We start from the raw sequence: 21,457 nt of genomic DNA, 5'->3' as shown, positions 1-21,457 counted from the left end.
TTGTAATCCAGGTGAAAAGGTTTGTTTTACTTATTTTTAAGTCCAGTGCCTGACTGCAAAACCAACAGTAAATAATAATGGAGGTGAGTAATGCAGCAGCGTGTATTACTTAATTTATAATCTATGTGTTGCCCTGCAAATAATATTCTTGTTTGATTATACACCCACACAAAACACAAAATGCATGCACAAGTCCGTTACTGTGTGAATTAGTGCTAGGGATGCAAATAGTTTTATTTGTGACAAAGGTGCAGTGCTGTCCGGCTTCGTGCTGCCCCTGGCGACAGCTCTGGAATTGTGTTAACTGTCTGGTAATGTACAAGACAAGACGAGACAATTACAAACAAACAAAACACAACACTCATGGTTTTCAATACCAGCACATGTTTACTGTCCTTCTGGCTTTAACTCACTACAAACCAATGCGAAGGAACAGATTACGATTCTCCGTCCTCCTTATATGCTGTCATGCATGACCCCTTGGTAAACAATTGCAGCTACCTTTACAATCTGCAACTGCTATATTGTTTCCCTTCCAGGTCAATACATACTTGCAATGGAGAATAGCCTTTTTCCAGACTGACTGACTTCCTCGTTCTATATGTTTACAATTTATACAGCTAGTTTCACAGTTAACACTATTATTGTATTGTCTTGCATAAAGCAACATTAGGTAATCCAAGAATAGTGCTAATCTACTTCTGTGAAAAAAACAATAGTTATATAATTAAACAGTCTAATCTTAATATGATATCACTTCCATCTGATACAAAGAAAATGAAGATGGCTCTTTATCTTTAACACCATTAGCTCATTCTGAGATCTGTTGTTTGCTTTTCGTATTGCAGATGAGCAGTGTTAGAAATGTGGGACTGGCAAACACTTGCAAAGTAGACATGGTGACACCTTTCCAGGATTTACACAGACATGCTTTATGACTGAAATAGCTTTGAAGTGTTGTCTTGAGATTTGTCAGCACCATGCCCAAACATGATCACAGCAGTCCTTCTCAGACTGGGCTGGAAAATACATTGCGCTAATCTGTAGACAATAGCAAGAAAAAGACTGGTGGTAACTTGTCTTGACATTTTAGACAGGTGTTAGTGGGAAGACCTTGATCAGCTTATTTTGATTCTCAAATACAGCTGAGAATCACAAAAGGCCATTATTATGCCAAATTAAATTCAAATGAAATTTAGCAAAACATGACAGAACAACCTTCATTTTTGTGGTGCTTCACATTATTAGAAACCTTAATAGTTTTCAAAGCTAAGATTTACTGTGGACAAAGAAGGTGTTTGATTAGCTAACGTGTAACAGCGAGGGTCATTTGGGTTAAATCGAGAGCTGTGTTAAAGTTCTTCTACTTAGAAGTATTCTGCTCGTAGCAAACACACCAAGTGTCCCATTATTCCAAGGACAGTGTAATACAATCTACAGTCACTACTCTCTGTAGTTTGTGATTATTTTGGAAATGTTTCCAAGTCTTTATGTGTGCAATGTAATACTGTGTATCTTCAGAATGTCTATTATACGCATCATCGCTGGAATTTTCCCAGCCCCAAGCAGCCTAAACAGCCCCCATCTTAGCAGTGCACAAGAATGATCTGGTACTGCTATTGCTTTTCAAAACGTTTCCCATTATTGCCTGATCCAAGGAGTTTACAATGTAGTTTTTATGTTTTATTTTTATATAATTTTATATTTGGCTACAATGAATCAGTTTCCTGAAATGTATGGTAAACATGATTGGTTAGAAATATATAAATAGTGTAACGCTATATTTAACTTCCTATAAAATGTACCACAAATGATTAAAGTTTAGTGGATCCATGATTGGAAACGCAAGGCTTGCATGTGTCATAGTTTGCAATTTCCATTGCCCATTGTTCTGAAAGAAAAACAAACTTTAAATTCAGCATTTGATTTCGTAAAGTAAACTTCCTGCCACCTACATTTTCCTCATTTTTATACTGTATCTGTTTAATGTGTGTCTTTTATTGGAGTCTCTATTGTTCTTTCACTGCTCTTACTATTTAAGGAATAAAAAAAACAATGTTTTAAATAGGTAATTGATGAATCATGTTGAGGTGAATGAGATCTCCCTGGTTGATAGTTTCGATATGTTACCGTAACGATAGTGACTGTTTAGTCACCCTCCTACTCATAAGTGCGGGTGTGATTACAGGGCTTTGTATTTGCAGTGGGATGAGTAATTATGACTTTTTAAATTTAAAGATTAAACATTTACAATTCTGTTATAAATTTCTATCCATATGCTAACACTTCATGATAAGATGACAATAAAACACATAAATGTACCCAAGTGATGCTAACAGATAAAAGAGAAATGCACGGAGCTGCCTGTCATCCACAGTAATAGAATCTTTTTCAGAACTAAAAGCTAAGCCTGTAGAGAGCATAAACCAATCACTGAACAGCCTCTGACATATGTGCACTCTTAGTAACCCCCTACAGAACTGTCACAGTCACAGGAAATTACATGGCACTCTCATATTAAAAGAATGACAAATCTTGGTTTCAGCTTAAATTTCAGCTCATTGGTGATTTACAGAATTTCTAAACAGCGGTAAGTGAAGAATGATGTAATGTATTGGAGAACATATTTAAAATAGAAAGCTGGCATGTTACTAACCTTTTCAATGAATCTACCGCATATGCTTTTTTAAAATATACAAATATGTTTCCCCTGCCTATGTGTTGCAGTTAGTTATGATTACTGTACATGCATATGTCCCATTTAGAGAAACTTCTATTGGCACTGCAACAGTTTTTCCCTTGGGAAGAGTGCCCTTTACTAACAGCATGGACAATGCAAGAAGCTAAACCAATACATTTTTCTGTTTATAAAAGCATAAATTGTCTAGTCATTGATAAACAAAAGGTTCAGTGGGAAATCTAACAGCTGTCTTTCTTGTCTACATAGCTCTAAAGACAGCTCATCACATTGCTACCTCCGCACAGCTGCATCTGATGTGACCCTTAGGTATCACGTCCGTAAAATAGAGCATTTTATTGGCTACTAAAATAAGAGCAAATGGATGAATATTAACAGTGTAATGTAAGGGTCATCCGGCCCCTGAGATTTTAGAACTGTTCCAGTAAATCAATGTTAGTTCTCAAAGAATGTGCAGCACAACCAAAGTGAGGATGCCTCTGGCCTTAGCACTAGTGTGGAGTGACCAGATGAGATACCAACTATATCCAACATGATTACACAAAGATAAAGCAAAGCTGCTGATTGACTTTTCACTTGGGCTTCTAAAGCAGCTGGTGGATGGACTGTAAGGACCGGCTAATGGATAGTCGAAATACTGTAGACCGGCAGACATTTCAAATGCACTGTCAACATGGACGGCTAATGGCAAAAACAGTCCTTACCGTATTTCTGTTATAAAGGAATTAGAAACCTTTTACTGTTGCAGTGTAATTTAAGAACCAATCCACAAAATGATCAAGAAACTTTGTATAGATTGCTACTAGTTTGCAGTGGTGAAACGTGGGGGGGGGGGGGGCATATCTGGTCACATGACCCCCCAGATCATTACAGGTAAAAAAAAGTGCCGAAAAAGATGTTTTTTTAGTGGCCTCAATACGCTTCAATCAATACCGCTTTCAATTAGTATACGCGTGAACCGCCACTCACAACTGACCAATGACATGCTTGCTGTCTGCCAAAGGATGTGTTTCAAATTTCTGTTTGTGATTGGGATATTTACTGTCATTTGTGACAGATTCAACCTTGAACTGTTCTGATTGGACAATGCACACAGCGTTTACACTTTACAGTCCAAATTGACTTGTAACACTGAGTGAGAGACTGAAGTATGGCCTGACAGCGGTTCGCCATAATTTATCTAAACGGCAGAAAACTGTTGATGAAACGTCTGAAGACAACAAGCTAGTAGCTACCACCAGCAGTCCTGCACCAGTTAAACAGAATTAAAACAGTCAGGATCTGTGAGATTTTAAAAAAAATGGTTTGCTTTGCTTTGAACAAAATTTAATTTTTTATTTTTATTTATTTATTTGAAATTGAAATCTGATGCGCATGTTAAAAGTCCAAGTCCTTTGCTTTGTATTTCCTTTTTTGTTTTTAATTGGAGGTGTTCTGAACTGAATCTTTTTTTTTTTAACTATTTTGCACAACAGTGTATTTTGTTATTGGATCTTCCATTATAAATAAATAAATAAATAAATAAAACATCAATGCATGAATACAAATCAGGTTGCCAATTGCACCACTGTGATTAATCATCTTAAAAAAGTTACTATTTCGATCCCCTCCTGAAAAAATAGGTAGAGAATATGTAAGTGTACAGTTTATTTCAAACTTTGAAACCTTAATAACAACCAAAGAGTGTCTAATTCCCTTCACTATTATATATGTTCTCATGTGAGACTTTCACTTTTTCAGTCAACAAAAATATATACTAAAAACAGAGTGAATTTGATGGATCCCTGTTAAAATGCAAAAAGACAGCTAGGTTTGGAGTTTTTCTACAACAAAAAAGCTAAACCACCAACCCCAGAGACATGAACAGAAACCGAACCTGACTCTTGTGTAGTTCAGAATGTTATTAACAGCACAAGAATGTAACGATACTTCCATTTCAAACGCTCAGGTTAGTGCAGGTGCACCTGTCGATAAGAGACCCTTGCCTGTAAAGTGTTGTAGCAGCACTCTTGATTGTGACAATCTGGCACAGAACTGTTTGTGATGAAAGATCTGGTAATGTTAAAAAGCTAGCATAATGTTTATATACAAATGGTTAAAATCGGGTATCAGGTTTGAACACGTTTTGGCTTTGTTAGTTGTTTTTTTTCTTTTTTTTTTTTTAGGGGGGGGTGGGTTCAGGTCTGTGCCCCACCAATTTTTCAAGCCACGAGTTGCCACTGTCACTGGTTTGCATCAAGAAAGAGTCCTTGATTTATCTGGGAGTGTCAGTATTTAAACTTCCTTCCCCAGGAACACCCACACCTCCAGAAGCAGCTGAGATTTCCATTTCTTCAGCCCTGACAGTAACCAGTGAAACCCAAGCCATACTAACAAATGCATACCAGTTAGAAAAAAGAAAAATTAAACCCTGTTATACACGATGGACACCCAGGACTCTAGCCCTTGAGCAATTCAACAATGAAACAACACCCTAAACCATGAAGGTGTGAGCCCGGCTCCAGACTTACCGATATAAACTTAATGTGTATATACTTCTGGAGCCACTGGTGTTTCACAGGACCCTTTAACACCATGAGTGTACACAGTGCTGACCATGCATGGACATTTCTAGCTAAGTTAGCCACTGTAATCCAGTGCTACTGCTATTACTGCAGATCCCCAGGGTTCAGCGACCAAAGCATGTTCTGCTTCTCTTGCTGACCGGAGAGATGGGTCTTTATATTATTCACCTTAGTCAGCTAGCGGATGAGATATTTTAATAACACATATATAGTGTGCAGGGCTGGCAGAAGGGCGCTAGTATTCACACATGCTATGGCATCTGGATAGTAGTGCCCAGTTCACATAATGGATACAGTTAGATCAGCACTTCTACATTTATTCTTCAAGATAAAAGTATTCTCTCACCCTGCTCACAGCCAGACTGCTTGCAGTAATTCAGTAGGATGGAGTAGAGCCAGTTCCTAAGAGTATAACTAGATACATTCTTACCAGAAGATCTTTGCTTGCAATGCTTGGGAGGTAATCAACTTTCCCACTATCTCTTATTGTATAGCGCCATTGGCAAGAATGATGCCAACTGCACAAGAACAAAACGGTGTAAATTCTAATTCTAATTTACTCTTAATGAATTCAAATCTGATTTACAACATTGCCAACACCAGATATTAAATGGAATCAGGACTGAATTTTAAAAAAGCTAATTAGCATACACAGCCCTTCATACTGTAGCGTGTATGTGGCTGCTATTTGCGTCTTGCTATGTAGTGCATAAAAACACATTCCTTCATCTGGAGTTTTGTGGTACTTAGCAGAACTATAAACCTTTATGGTTTTCCAGCCAAAAATGACTTAATGGAAACTGTATGGAACCAGGCAAATCCTGGCAGTCTGTTTAACAAGAGGTGCTTCTAATCAGTCACCACTTTCACTTTAACTATACATTATCTGTTTAGAGATTACTGAACATTATGGTAAGTATTGCAGTTAGGATGTTTTAAGTTGTAGACCTATATAGATGGTGACTACATTAATGCTTTGTGGCAAAGTGGTAATTAGTGCACAGGTATAGAGCAGTTGCAGTGCAGGTGCAGTAATCCAATGATACAGACAGACAAAAAAAGTATGGGTGAAATGTTTTTTTTTTTTTATATATATAATCTAATGGTCTAATGACCAAGCAGTGAATAATAGTGGGCTAGCAATACACAGCAATGTGGATTGCTCGGTAATAATAAAGGGTTGCAGTCCCGCAAATAATAAACACAGTACTAAACACAATTTAACACACACCGTCACAAGTCCAAAGTGAATGCTGCAGTGCTTGTGGTGAAGTACAATTTATTACGTGAAACAATGGTGCGACAGCTCCTGATTGTGTTAGCCATCTAGTCTAGTGGACAAATAACAGAGTTTTAGACAGACAGACAAATCAAACAAAACACTGACGGTTCTCTATAATAATACACAGGTCCTTCCGGTTTCAGCGTAATCATAATAAAGAACAGAACAGCTCACTACATCTCCTTATATACTGTCAACCACGACCCCTTGGTTAGAGAGTGCAACCACTCCTCCTATCTGCACATGCCACATTGTTTCCCTTTCGGGTGAATGATTTCATGTATTGTAGCTGCAACCTCTTTCTAGATGGCCGACTTCCGCCAAACCCTGGGAATGAATTGTTGGGCCATCTAGTCCATGGTACTCTGTTCACTTTACACACAGCCCTCATAGGTCAGATGGGAGATCTAACACCAAGAATCATTCTTTCTCTGTCACATGCCTTTATGAACATGTTTAAACCTTTTCAAAAGATAAATTGAGAGCTGGCTCTTTCAATGATACTTCAACATGTTTGGAGTTTAAAACTGTAAATGCATTTTTTCTGTAATACCTAATTCGAGAATACTGTAATGTTCTTCTTCTAAGGATATTCATTGGAAAACCTAACTGAACACACTTCCAGAGGTTCAGCAAAGAATAAATATGCCAACAATATGTAGCACCAAATGTTATAAAAAGGCTGTCCATGTCCATTTTTTATGCCATTGGAATTGTCCACAGAACACATTTGAGGAATAGTCACATATTCTTCCAGAAATTATGCAAAGAGATGGTTAAGCAAAGGAAACTCACTTTAACCTTAGATCAGATCAGAGAAATATCAAGCCTATTTTAATGCGCTTCCAATACCAGTCTAATCATCAGTCAAATAGCTAGTTTTTTATTCATCTCTCAATAAACAATATATCACTTATTCTGCTTTAGTAAGAATTAGAAATATGCTCTGCTGGCTTTGTGGGTTTTTACAGTGATTAGAAAAACAAAGAAATGGTTGTTGCTTATAAGTACTTTATCACACAAGGAGAAGAAAATTATTTTTTATGTTTTAGAGAAATTTTTAATTTAACCTGGTGAAGTTTATATTTATTTTTCAGCATAAAAAGTCAGCAATGTGTGTTTTGGAAACAAAACAGGGTCTCAGTCTATATCCCATTAGGGTAAAAGCAATTATTATAATTTGTAATTCTGTCATTTTATTTTTTACTATTTTATTTCCAAACCCCTGAAACTTTTTTGGGGGGTACAATGACCAGCCCGCAAGTGATGCTCAGCAGCCATTGGAGGCACTGCTGAGGGAGCCAGAGAGGGGAGTCAAAGGAGACGTAGATGAAAAGCCAGCGAGAAAGGAGCTAGAGCCCCAGAAGCCAGAGGGGGACGAGTTATAGTCCTCAAAGGCCAGAGTACGAGTGGCTGCCTGCCTGTCTGAAGAGCCAGAGGAGGAGCAACATTCTAAGAAGGAGTAACTGCTATCCTGACAGCCTGAGGAGGAGGAACTGCCACCCCAAAAGCGAGGAAGGAGAGAAGTGACAGGTTTCTATGGCGGATTAATAAAAGAGACCACCTCCACCACAGCTCTGATCATCACCCCTGTCACAACAGCTTACTGCAAACTACAGGCTTGTTTCTGCTCCCCTAATGAACAAAACACCAGTAACACTTTTTTATTAAGATGCTGCTTATTAATGTTTTATAAATGTTTTATACATATATAATAGATGCTTAATAACAGTGTTATAGAGTGTTAATAAAACATTGTGATGGTTTATAACCATGCAACAGCCATAGACAGAATTAGAGTTTTATAAAGGGGACAGTTTCTAGCCAACTATTCTACTTTGGGATGTTTAAACATGCAATAGCCATACACGGAATAAGCATATATTATATATTTATAAAACATTAATAAGTAGCACCTTAATATAAAGTGTTAAACAAACCAACCACAATGGTCTGTACACGTTAATGCCAGTCTTAACTACCTTTCTGATAAATTTTTTTGAAATTATTCAATCCAGCCAAAGTCATGAAATATGAAGAAATGGATTTCCCTGAACGTATAGGTGTGCCCCACACATATAATTAAGTTATAAAACAGAAATAGTACATTATGCAGCAATTTTAGTAAAAGGAGTTGACCTACTTTGCCTCCCTCATGATCAGCTACAATATATTGTATTCAAGGGTTAGATCAGCTATATTTGGGTTAGTTGGCTGTGACGCTGGTACATTGTTAGTTTGGTTAGAGCAGCTATATTTGTGTTAGTTGGCTGTGACGCTGGTAGATTGTTAGTTTGGTTAGATCAGCTATATTTGGGTTAGTTAACTGTGATGCTGGTAGATTGTTAGTTTGGCTAGAGGCACTAGATTTGGGTTAGTTGGCTTTGACACTGGTAGATTGTTAGTTTGGTTAGAGTCACTAGATTTATGTTATTTGGCTATGACGCTGGTAAATTGTTAGTTGTAAATGCCCATGCGTGTGTGTTCCTGATTCGTTGTCTGCATCCCAGCGTGAAACTGAAAATCAAGGACCAAAGTGTTACACCTCTTTTATAAAGGATTAACACTCATATGGTGCTGTGCAGTGTCGTGAGGCTGGTGCTCAATATTAGTGCAGCTCCCTGGCTCCTAGTCCTCTGTAAAAACACAAACAAAACAAAACAAAAGAACAATGCTCCGGCTTAGTTAATCATTCAGCGTAAGGGTCCATACTCACGTAACTGCATTCCCCTTTGTGCTACCAAACTCCTCCCTGTGATCAGGCCGGTGCCACGATCTGTCCTGCTGGCCCTTCAGCTGATCACAATGGAGTTGTTTAGCAGACTCACAGCTGCACGCCCTCCCCAAGATGGCCAATTTCCATTTATCACCTACCGTCGAATCAGTTGGAAGCTATTGGCAAGTACTTTTCTACAGGACCTTATTAACCTTAATTAAGATACTTCTAGCAAAATAACATGATTTTGGAGCTATTTCTATTCAATCAATCAGTCCATCTTTATTTGATACAGCCCCTCCTCAATAAATTGTCGCTAGACGCTTCACAGGTACAACATAACAATAATTATTGATACTATACAAGCAGTAGTAATCAAATGAAATGCAATGCAATACATGGTAAAGACATTACTTCATATTAAGATGCACAGAAGCAGACTGCGGTTCAACTGCGCTTCTTGCACGTTTATTTAAAATAAAAGATTTAAACAAAACAGACACTGTTGCAAAACAAAAGGTACAAGGACCAAACAAACAGAACACGGAACAAACAAGTATCATGCTAAAGTGCACGTGTAGCAGTTGTTAGTTTTTCGTTTTTAATTTAATCTCCTCTCTCCCGTTCTCCACTCACCGAACACCCAACCTTGAGTGGGTGAAACACTGCATCTTATATGCAGCTGTACTGAGACACAATTGCTAATCAATCATTTGATTGGAATCTCGGTACATCTGCACAGGAACTAATTTTGCCTACATACTAATACCCACTTTAATCTGCACATGGAGTGATTGTGCAATCCCTGTGCCTAAATACAAATAAACATTTTAACAATATTCATGCTACATAGTCCCACATTATATCCCATGCACCAGTACAAATACACCAACATTAACACGCCACATACAACATAAAACACAAAAAATACACACAGGGGCAGGGCGACCTGCCACACTCCCTTACGGAAACAGGCAGCCGATTCTAGCCAAATGCTCTACCACCTGTGTCCTTTCTTGATACCTCAGGGACAGTAAGCAATCCTGCGTCCTGGGATTGCAGTGGTCGTCTAGGTATACATGGGATTAAAATATCATTAAATATGAAACAGCCAAACTGTTTAATGTTTTGTAAGTAATAATCATGACCTTAAAATCAACCCTAAACCATACAGGAAGCCAATGTAGAGCTGCCAATACCAGCATAATGTGATCATGTCTTCTACTTCTTGTTAAAACCTTGGCAGCAGCGTTTTGCACAAGCTGTAGTCGGGATATCACATATCTGGGAATACCAGAAAACAAAGCCTTGCAATAATCCAGTCTGGATGTTATGAAAGCATGCATCAGTCCCTCTGCATCTTCCATGGAAGGTAAGCATCTTAGTTTAGTGATATTTCTTAAATAAAAAAAATACACTTTAGTTATGTTTCTAATATGGGAAGCTACCAACTGCGAGAACATCTGAATTTATATTATTTAATTGATTTTTTGATACCAATAGCATTAATAGCACCTAAGTGAAACTATCAAGGCATGTAGACAGGGAGTACAACCTGCTCCTCCCTGTGTTCTCCCTACACTAATCTCCCCAGAACAAAGTCCCTGGCTCTTCTTTTAAACCACATGGCTGCGCTTCATTGATCCTCAATTAATCAATTAAAATCCTGCCACATTCTGCACATGGATTTGGCATGGATGAGATTTTAATCCCATCCCTGCCAAATTTAAATTCAAAATACATAAACTTTATTAATACAATGACATTATTTACAGTACATGGGCAGGGCTTCTGCCCTGTTACATCTGGCTTTACAGGCAGATAAAACCAGGTGGCTGTAAAGGAGGGTTTTACTGTATATTTGTTCATCTAACTTTGAAACATGCAGTATATTTAAAACATGGTGTTGTCAAGTACATGTTGGCCAAGTAAATCTTTGGGTTTGGCAAAGCCAATAAAAATATTTTTCCCATTACACCTCAGTATTTTCATGAAAGTCATTTTTGTGCTAACACACTCCCAGTTTCCTACACTTTGAAATGTTCACTTCTATGCTGGGCCTAAGACAGCCAGAGAACCTTCTTTAAAACTGAATAACAGCTCCACCCCTTCCCTTGAGTGCCATTCATTCAGATTTAACTTGTTTACAGGGTTTTCTATTTTATTTTTGTACTGTATGCAGCAATATTAGAAGTGACAGATTTAAAGGATGTAATTGCTGAATCTTATATCTTAAAGTACTGTAGCTGAGAAAAGCTTAAATAAAAGAGATGTAATACATTGTACACATTGCATCAAACACGTGTAAACTGTGTTATTTGGGTTTTTTTCCCTCATTCAAACAAAGCTCAATTATCATCTTTCCTGCAGGCTATTTGAGCTCAGTATCAGAATGAAGCTTTTATGAATTGCCACATACATTCATTGTGAATAGTGAAGGGTGATTATTGTCCTCCTGTAACAGTAAGTAGTTGATTTTCATGATGGCAGGATGTATTCAGTCTCATTTAAGTAATGGTAAGTATTTAATAGGTTGTAAATCTTTAACAAATAATTGTTAAGTAATTAACATTTGCATGTCATCCCACCTGGAAAATGCTTTTATGGAACTTCCAAAAGGATAATCGGAAACTTAGATATCGTCGTGTTTTACCACATTGTTTTAGATCATTTTGACTGGCCTGGGTTTGGATGTGACACATGGATTGAAGAAACATTCCATCTCCAAACAAAGATTTCTATGGGACACTACTGGAAATACTTGTGATTTCCATGGGACACTGCTGGAAATACTTGGGATTTCCATGGGACATCTCTGGAAATACTTGTGGCAACTTGTTACAAGATGTGAGATATTTTGAAGACGGAGCATCATGAACAGTTTTGGTTGAAGGATCCCAGGGTGTCAGCTTCAACAACGTTACTGGAGAGTTGGTTCCAGACTCCCACAATTTTCTGTGTAAAAAAGTGTCTCCTATTTTCTATTCTGAATGCCCTTTATCTAATCTCGATTTGTAAACCCTGGTCCTTGTTTCTTTTTTCAGGTCGAAAAAGTCATTTGGGTTAACATTGTCAATACCGTTTAGAATTTTGGATGCTTGAGTCAGATCGACGTGTAGTCTTCTTTGTTCAAGACTGAATAGATTCAATTCTTTTAACATATGACATGCCTTTTAAACCCTGTATAGTTCTGGTCACTCTTCTTTGCACTCTTTCTAGAGCAGCAATATCCTTTTTTGTAGTGAGGTGACCCGAACTGAACACAATATTCTAGATGAGGTCTTACTAATGCATTGTACAGTTTTAACATTACTTCCCTTGATTTCAATTCAACACTTAACAATGTATCCAACCATCTTGTTGGCCTTTTTTATAGCGTCCCCAGATTGTCTAGATGAAGACATTGTTGAGTCAACATAAACTCTTAGATTTTGTTCATAGATTCCATCTTCAATTTCAGTATCTCCCATATGGTATTTATAATGCACATTTTTATTGTCTGCATGCAATACCTTAAAGTTAAGTGTAATTTTAGATGTGTCTGCCCAGTTCTGAATGCTGTCTATATCATTTTGAATGACCTTTGGTGCTGCAAAAGTGTTTTTGTGTTATCTGCAAATTTAAGTTTGCTTACTATACTGTACCAGAATCAAAATCATTAATGTACATTAGGAATAGCAGAGGACCTAATACTCCACTCGCTCCATTCTGAGGTTTCTCCTCTAATCAGTACTTTCTGTTTTCTACTTGTTAACCACTTCCTAATCCATGTGCATGCATTTCCTTGAATGCCTACTGTGCTCAGTTTGACAATTAATCTTTTATGCAGGACTTTGTCAAAAGCTTTCTGGAAATCTAAAAAATACATGTCATATGCTTTGCAATTATTCAACTTCAGTAAGGAGTTCTGTTGGAGAGTGTGGCAGGGCAGAAGCCCTGCTGCTGTAAATAGTGGGTGGAAATGTAAGGTTGGCAGGGATGGGGTTAAATCTGTCCCTGCCAGGAATCACCGGTGTGGCCATTCCCCATGTAATTATTATTTACTGTCACAAAGGGTAAATGTTTCAGACCGTCCTCTTTAGATTGTAGATCTGTAGATAAGCTACCCATTAAAATGAGCGAGAGAAGGGCACCAGACATCTTCAGAATTCCTCTGTGCAATTTTGAAAATCTGGATCATCTGTTACACATAGCTGTAATAAACGGGCTAAATGGGGATTGTGTCCTATTTAGTTGAAAAGTCTGTGGTTATGTTTAGGTCCATTGAGTTTACTGATTCAAACATGACTATACTGTATTTACTAAGAAGCACACCACAGGCTTTCAGAAGTCCAATAAATGCCCCAAATTCCTTGAAACCTGGGGATTTATATCTGTAAATGTTTATTCCTACAATTATGCTTTTGGTGTACATCAACAAAATGGCTCAGGGCTTTGCACAGGGTCCTTTAGTTGGAAGTTTGTGGGTTTTATGACAGACCAGAGTAGACTTGGAGCCCCCTGTAGGGCTGTGAATTAGGTCATTCTTTCCTGTAAAATCATATGTTAGCTTTTCAATGCCAGCTGCAATTTAGACCCATGCAATACATCATGCAGGACAGACAGAAAAAAACAACATAGAAAGATAAGAGGCATGACCCTTATAACACATGAGTACATCTGCAGATTAATTAACACAATTTTAATATGCATGCTGTTAACGTTATTAAGACCAGAGGTTGCACATCAAGTGACCTTTGTATTCTTTGGAAAGTATTCAACTGATGAATCATTAGCCACATCAGAGTGCAGAATTAAATGACAATTTATCTGTTTAAGGTCTAATAAGGTCCATGTGCTTGTTAGCAATTGTTTTCTATTGTTTTTGTTGTGCAGTACAGCAAGACAGAGCCAAAGAAAATAAAACTACTGAATCAAATGTACACTCTTCGTTAAAGAGAATGGTGTCATATAATATAATGGTGCTTCCCTACTCTGCTTTGAACTTGAAAGTTTTATATTTCTGCTTACACATTCTTGCTTATATACACTACAGGTGAAAAGTTTTAGAACACCTCCATTTTTCCAATTTTTATTGAAATTTACACAGTTTAATGTCTCAATGTACTCTGAAATTAAAGCATAGAACAAATAAACAATTGGAGATAAAAAAGAAATCATGGAATCTTTTTGTTTAACAAAATGTAATCTAAATTTTTGACTCATCAAAGTAGCCACCTTTTGCAGATATAACAGCCGAACACACTCGTGGCATTCTTTCTACAATGGAAATCAAATATTTTTTGGAAAGTTCTTCCCAACACTATCGCAGAAGTTTTCACAAATGTGTTGCACTTGTTGGTTGCTTTGCTTTCACCCTTCTGTCCAGTTCATCCCAAAGCAACTCGATGGGGTTTAAGTCTGGAGACTGTGCTGGCCATTCCATGATTTGAAGCCTACTGTCTTGTTCTTTTCTTCTAAGGTAGTTCTGACATAGCCTGGATGTATGTTTTGGGTCATTATCTTGCTGTAGGATGAACCCCTGACCAACTAGACTTATACCAGAGGGTATTGCATGGCACTGCAAAATGCTGTGGTAGCCGTTTTGGTTCAGGGTGCCACTCACTCTGTGCAAGTCGCCAACTCTGGATCCAGCAAATGAGCCCCAGACCATCACGCTTCCTCCTCCATGTTTGACAGTTGGTGTCACACACCAAGGAACCATCCTTTCGCCTACTCGATGGCGTACAAAAACCCTGCGCGATAAACCGAAGATTTCAAATTTTGATTCATCTGTCCATAAGACCTTCTTCCAGTCTTCAGTAGTCCACTGACGGTGCTTCATGGCCCAGGCAAGCCTCTTTTTCTTATTTTGCCATCTTAGCAATGGCTTTCTTACTGTCACTCGATCTGTCAAACCTGCAGCTCGAAGTCTTCTCTTCACAGTTGAAACTGAGACTTGCTTACTTCGACCAGTGTTAAGCTGTGCTTGATGCTGTTGTCCTGTTGCCTATCATGCAAACTGTTGACTCTCAGAAACTTGTCTTCTGATTCTGTTGTGGCTTTGGGTCTGCCAGACCTCTTCCTGTCAGAGTTTCCTCCAGTTTCCAAATGCTATTTTAATGGAGTAGGAGACAGTACTCACTGACACCTTGGCTTTCTTTACAATTTCTCTAAAGGAAAGACCTACACTTTTAAGGGTAATATAATGGTCTGTCTGTCTTCTTTTGTTAATTGCCTTTTTCTCACCATTATGAGAGCAATATACTACTTCCTGCAGTACAATACTGTCCAAATAATGCTTAAGAGGGTGTAGTAACACAGTCTTTTCCAACATTGCTTTTATACAGACAGAGGGTTTGTAAGTAATCAACAAAAGTTGGGACGCCTGTAGGAATTGTTAGCATCAACTTTCAAGGCTTAATTTACTTCCATTGCTGCAGAACAGCTGTAAGTTGTTAACCCATTACTTGTTCCCTGAAAAAGGCCTTTTTGTATAACTCTGAAATGTACTTTATTTTTCAGCGTTTGGTAACCTAAACTTTTTTTTTAACCTCTGGTAGTTTACCACTTACGTTAATACCATTTCAGGTTATTCACTGGACTTGAACTGCTTAACTTTTTCAATAAAAACTGGAAAAATGGGGATGTTCAAAAATTTTGACTGGTAGTGTAGATAAATATCCTCTGTGCATCATGTATGTTTTGGCAGAAAGACCTTTACTAATTATATGAAGGCAGCATCACCATGCTTAAAGCCCAAGAGTGATATGAGTTGCATTGTGATGTTTTTCACTCCACCTGACACAAACTCTCAAAGGCATGTGTTGCAAAAATGGAATTTAATAAGAGTAGTTATAAAACTGGTACAGAAAGACATATAATATGAATGGCTTGCCAAGCATACTGCCCTGACTGAAATGTCTCAAAATAATCCCTCCATGAATCTGGTTCTCAAATTAGCCAATTTATGTTTTTCAAAGACAAAAGGGTACTAAAAAAACATCAACAACAACAACTAAAATAATGCATTTTATAAAGCAATTCAAAGGATGTAGTGTGAGGTATTACTACACAGTCAATCAGATGTGTAAACAGAGCATTAAATGGGTACATTCTGTCATCATTACTATCCATGTTAGCTAGGAAGGTCATTTCCAGCATGAATCCCTTATAAATTAAAGAATACAGGTCTAGTAGAATACTCCAGTGGGGCATTGTACTCATCCTACCCTCTGAATAGGGGGCTTCCTCCTTGGACTTTCCCAAAGTCTACAAATTAAAAATGGCTAATATTTTAATGCCTCTTGCTATTTAAATACATGTGGACCCTTCTGTGCTCAGGTCATCTGCACCAGGGGCATAGTTAATAATCTGAGCAGGTCTGCTCTCTTATGATGTTTAGGTTATGGAACTCATTTTACTTTGTATCTACCTGTATAAGCATATTAACAGGATTTGTAAAGAAAAGTGGAGCAATCAAAGATAATTACATTTACATACACTGGGATTAAATGAAGTGGACCATGATTTGAATTAATCTTAATGGCATATGAATAAAAGGAGTGTAAAATACAGCTGACATAAAACTTTGTTGCAATCATGTTAGTGTTCTGCTATAGCCATGATTGTTTTTGTTTTTTTTACTCCTTATTAACCTCGCTAAACACAATAAAAAAAAAAAAAAAAAAAAAAAAACAGAATAACAATTTCTGAGTGTATGGGTGCTGTTTTTGGGATCAGCTGCTGCTCATTGGAATAGACCACGTGCCGTGTGGCAAAACACATACTCAGAAAGGTGCGTAAGAATATTTTTATATTGTATTTGTGCATTTTACTTCTACACTGCCACAGCAATGAACTACACATCCTGTTTAAGTTCCCATGATGTTTTTTTTATGTAGTTAACAATGCAGAGCTCAGATAGCCATATTACACATTGTCCTCACAGGGCCTACTGTATAGCAACCATTAGCAACGTTTAGAAATTCAGATTGTTTTTAAAGCCACTTGTCCATGTAAGATTTCAAGCCAACTGAGTCATAGTTAAATAAATGAACCATTTTCCTGGTGGATTCCATCACCATTTATTAAAGAAAGACTATGATGTTCAAATACAATACTAAAATATCCGGGCCCAACGGACCTGTCATCACCCAAAGTTAAATGACAGGAAAACGGGCAACCAGATGGGTATAAAAGGCCCATGTGTGTATTGTTCTTGTATGAGCACTGGCAGAACACACCACGTTTTGAGTAATAGATTTTAAAAAAATGTATTCAAGTTTATGAATGGGATTTAAAGCCAATGCAAACACAATCGATATTTATAAAACCATTTGTTGTTATGACAACATGGTGACATTGGCTCTTTTAGAGACACCTTTTGGCATAATTAAAAAAAAGAACAAAAGATCCACTTCCAGCAGTGACTGAGAAACATGTTTTCCAAAAGGAGATGCAGACACAATGTAAAATGTGCTGTAATACAAGAGTCCTCTTCAGTAATATTTTCCCTTTTGATTTGTGCATGCATATAACCATGCAGGCTGTGCTTTGGAAAGCTCTTTAAATGTATTTGCTTGCAAAATAATTCTGAGAGTTGGAAAAACTTATCAGTTGCAGAGATGGCTGAGATGAGGCTGAGAAGCAATTAAACTCTGACAGAGGCCAAGCATATCCCAGGGTTTCAAAAGAAAAGGCTGGCTGAGGAGTGATGAGCAAGTGGAAGCAGTTGCTCATTGTCACTTCAAGCATTACTTTGGTTCTTGATCAGAGAACCCAGGGCAGGCTAACAGGGAGATATATAGATGGTTCAGACTCTAAAGTGCATAGTTCGTGTACTGGCTTAAATTGTGATGCATTTAGACAACTTTAATCAAGAATAATCACACAGACCCATTTGAAGTTTCATGATTCAGAGCATTATTAGTACTCCTTCAGTTTACTAAATGCTTAAAAATGGATCGAGTGGTTACAGACCACATCAGATCCCAGCTGATAGACAATCTGTGAGGTTCAGTAACTTGTGCAAACTTAACAGCGAAACGCTATTAAACACCCACCATTAAAAATCCTAAAGCATCTATGTCACTCTTTAACGCTAAAATATAATTCATATTCCTAAGGCAATGCTTCAATAGAAGTGAGATATAAATTCAAGATTGCTTACCTCCCAATATATGGGAGTTTGCTGTAGAATATAAGTATAGACAAGAGCTGTCTTCGAAGGCAGAGGCTTCTAAATACAACCAAACAGCAAACAACCAATACACAGCTACAATCTGTCAGACTTGGATGTGTGCAGACTTGAAGAGGGAGACTATATTGAGTTACCAAAGGTCTTCACACACAGTGACATTCCTGTGAGGAAAGAAAACATACCCCTGCAGAAGGATGTTGAGAGATGGGCTTAAACAAGTACGCCTCCCACACATAGTGGACAAGGTCAGCCTGCTTATAGGAACCAAGACAAACAAAGCTATGGAAGCGTGGCAGGTGATGAATAGTGAAGGTGACAGACCCAGTGCAGTAAAGACCTCCCTTGACTGGGTAGTAAACGGACCTATGAGAAGAGAAGATGGCGCTAAGTCAGTTCAAGAAAGAAGGCGAAGCTACCTGGCTAACCGTATCCATATCTCAAACATTGAAAACCTTTTAGTCCAGCAGTATGACACAGACTTCTCAGAACGCAGCAGTGAAGAGAAACAAGAGATGGCACAAGAAGATCCTCAGATCCTGCGATACCCGACAAAGTCAGCAGAACTCATTGATGAGCTCTACTGCATTGGTGTGCCATTTGAGAAGTGAGACTGCGAAGATGCCGAACAGCCACTGTGTTGCAGAGCAGCGCGTCATCAGTCTCAAAAGAAAGTTCACTCAGGCTTTCATGAGGACTACTAATGTTTCGAAAGTACTTCCTGTAGTTCAAGGCTACACTGTGACACTTTCATGAGTTCTTGAACCGAACTTGGCTCTTCTGCCTTCTTACATATAAGGCAAAGTTTACCCGGGGGCGGGGGCTATAAATAGTGTTGTATGTACGTGCAGTGTAGTTAATGTTGGTGTATAGTCATTGGTACACGGGATATAAATGGGTCTGTGTAACACGAGTGTTTTAAAATGTATATTTGTATTTAGGCACGAAGGATTGCACAGCACTTCACGGGAAGGTAAAATGTAATAATATGTGAGCACGGGGAATTGCACTTATTAATTCACGTGCAGTTGTACCGAGACTCCAATTGAGTGATTGCTAACACTATGTAACACAGTATACAGTATGTAACATACTGTATTTACAGTATCATCGTAAATCTTGAAAAACTAAATCTTTTGTAGTCATTTTTGTATTACTTTAGTATAAATACATGTTAATTTGGATTCATATGTTGTTTTTTTCTGACTTTATGTGAATGAGAAGACACACATTTGCCTGTTTTCTCATTGGAAATAGTGATATTTTGAAATATCACTGTCCTGGTCACAAAAGCAAAATTTGTGGGGAATAATAGCCATTTTCTATACTTTTGAGGCATAAGCAATTAGGAAATAACACTTACTACCCAGGAACAAAAAAATAAATAATTGTTACACGGTGTAATCAATCATTCAATTGGAGTCTTGGTACAACTGTTTAAGAAAGAAGATCAATAAATGCCATGTAGATGGAGACAAGTTCAATACATCGCTGACCTATTCTGGACAAGATGGACACGTGAATACTTACCTGTTCTACAAGAATGTCAAAAACGGTCTAGACCAAAGAGGAATTTCAAGCCAGGAGACATCAGTCTTATCGTGGACGACTCCACTCCACTGATGAGAAAAATCATCAAAACCATGCCAGACTCCAGAGGTATAGTCCACCGCGCGAGGATGAAAACTAAGTCCAGCACCCTTAATAGACCAATAACCAAGCTCAGTCTGCTACAAGGTGCAGCTTGAGAGCTTAAATATGGAAAAAGAAGACACTGAAGAGACTTAGTCAACAAGTGACAAGAAAAAACATGGACTATTAGTTATTAGTTTAAGTGTTTTTTGCGATTTTTATGGCTCTAGTTTGAGTTTTGTGTATAATTGTTATACTTCCTGCCTAGCCAATTACGGGCCGGAAATGTAAGAGCCATAGTTATTAAAAAAAAAAAAAAAAAAGGGAAAGGGGATATTTTATAAATTAATATTATTGTTTATATGCATATTTGTATTCATGTTAGAACTTAAGAGAATATTTGTGTGTATTTGTATAGAGACCCCTATTGGATGCACGCTCCAATGGTTTGGCCATGACATCACTGCTTGACTTGGCAAGAAGGAGCAACACAGTTTTAGACCGTGTAAATTCTATTTCTTTGTAATCCTTTTGTTTTTCAAGTAAACAATCAAATGAAGAACCTTGTGGATATGTTTTTATTCGCATCACTCATTGCTTCACATGGACAACTGTGGTTGCATTTTTTAAGAAAGCTGTGCCACTACAGTGTTCTTTGGGTGATGCGCTGTGTGGGGTTTGCGCCAAACATAACACTTTGCATTTAGGCCAAAAAGTTCCATTTTAGTTTAGTCAGACCACAGAACTTTTTGCCACATGGCTACAGAATCTCCTGGTTTTTTTGCATACTTCAAACAGGATTCAAGGTGGGCTTTCTTGAGTAATGGCTTCCTTCTTGCCAGCCTACCATATAGGCCAGATTTGTGGAGTGCTTGGGATATTGTTGTCACATGCACACTTTGACCAGTTTTTGCCATAAAAGCCTGTAGCTCTTGCAAAGTTGCCATTGGCCTCTTGGTAGCCTCTCTGATCAGTCTCCTTCTTGTTCGGTCATCCAGTTTGGTGCTGTTCCACTTTATAATAATCATCTTAACTGTGCTCCAAAGGATATTCAAGGCCTTTGATATTTTTTTATACCCCTCCCCTGATCTGTGTCTTTCAACAACTTTGTTCTGGAGTTCTTTTGAAAGCACCTTGGTGCTCACGGTTGAGTTTTTGCTTTGAAATGCACTACCCAGCAGAGGGAACCTACAGGAACTACTGAATATCCCAAAATCATGTGAATCACTACAATTTAACACAGGTGGAGGCCACTTAACTTGGTGTCTGATTTTGAAGGTGATTGGTTACACCTGAGCTAATTTAGGATTGCTATTACAAGGGGGGTGGACACTTATCCAACCAAGCTATTTCAGTTTTTATTTTTAATTAATTTTCTATAGGGCAA

Source organism: Polyodon spathula, chromosome 5, assembly GCF_017654505.1.
Source record: "Polyodon spathula isolate WHYD16114869_AA chromosome 5, ASM1765450v1, whole genome shotgun sequence".
Lineage (NCBI taxonomy): Eukaryota > Metazoa > Chordata > Actinopteri > Acipenseriformes > Polyodontidae > Polyodon > Polyodon spathula.
Note: the sequence above shows the minus strand (reverse complement) of the source record.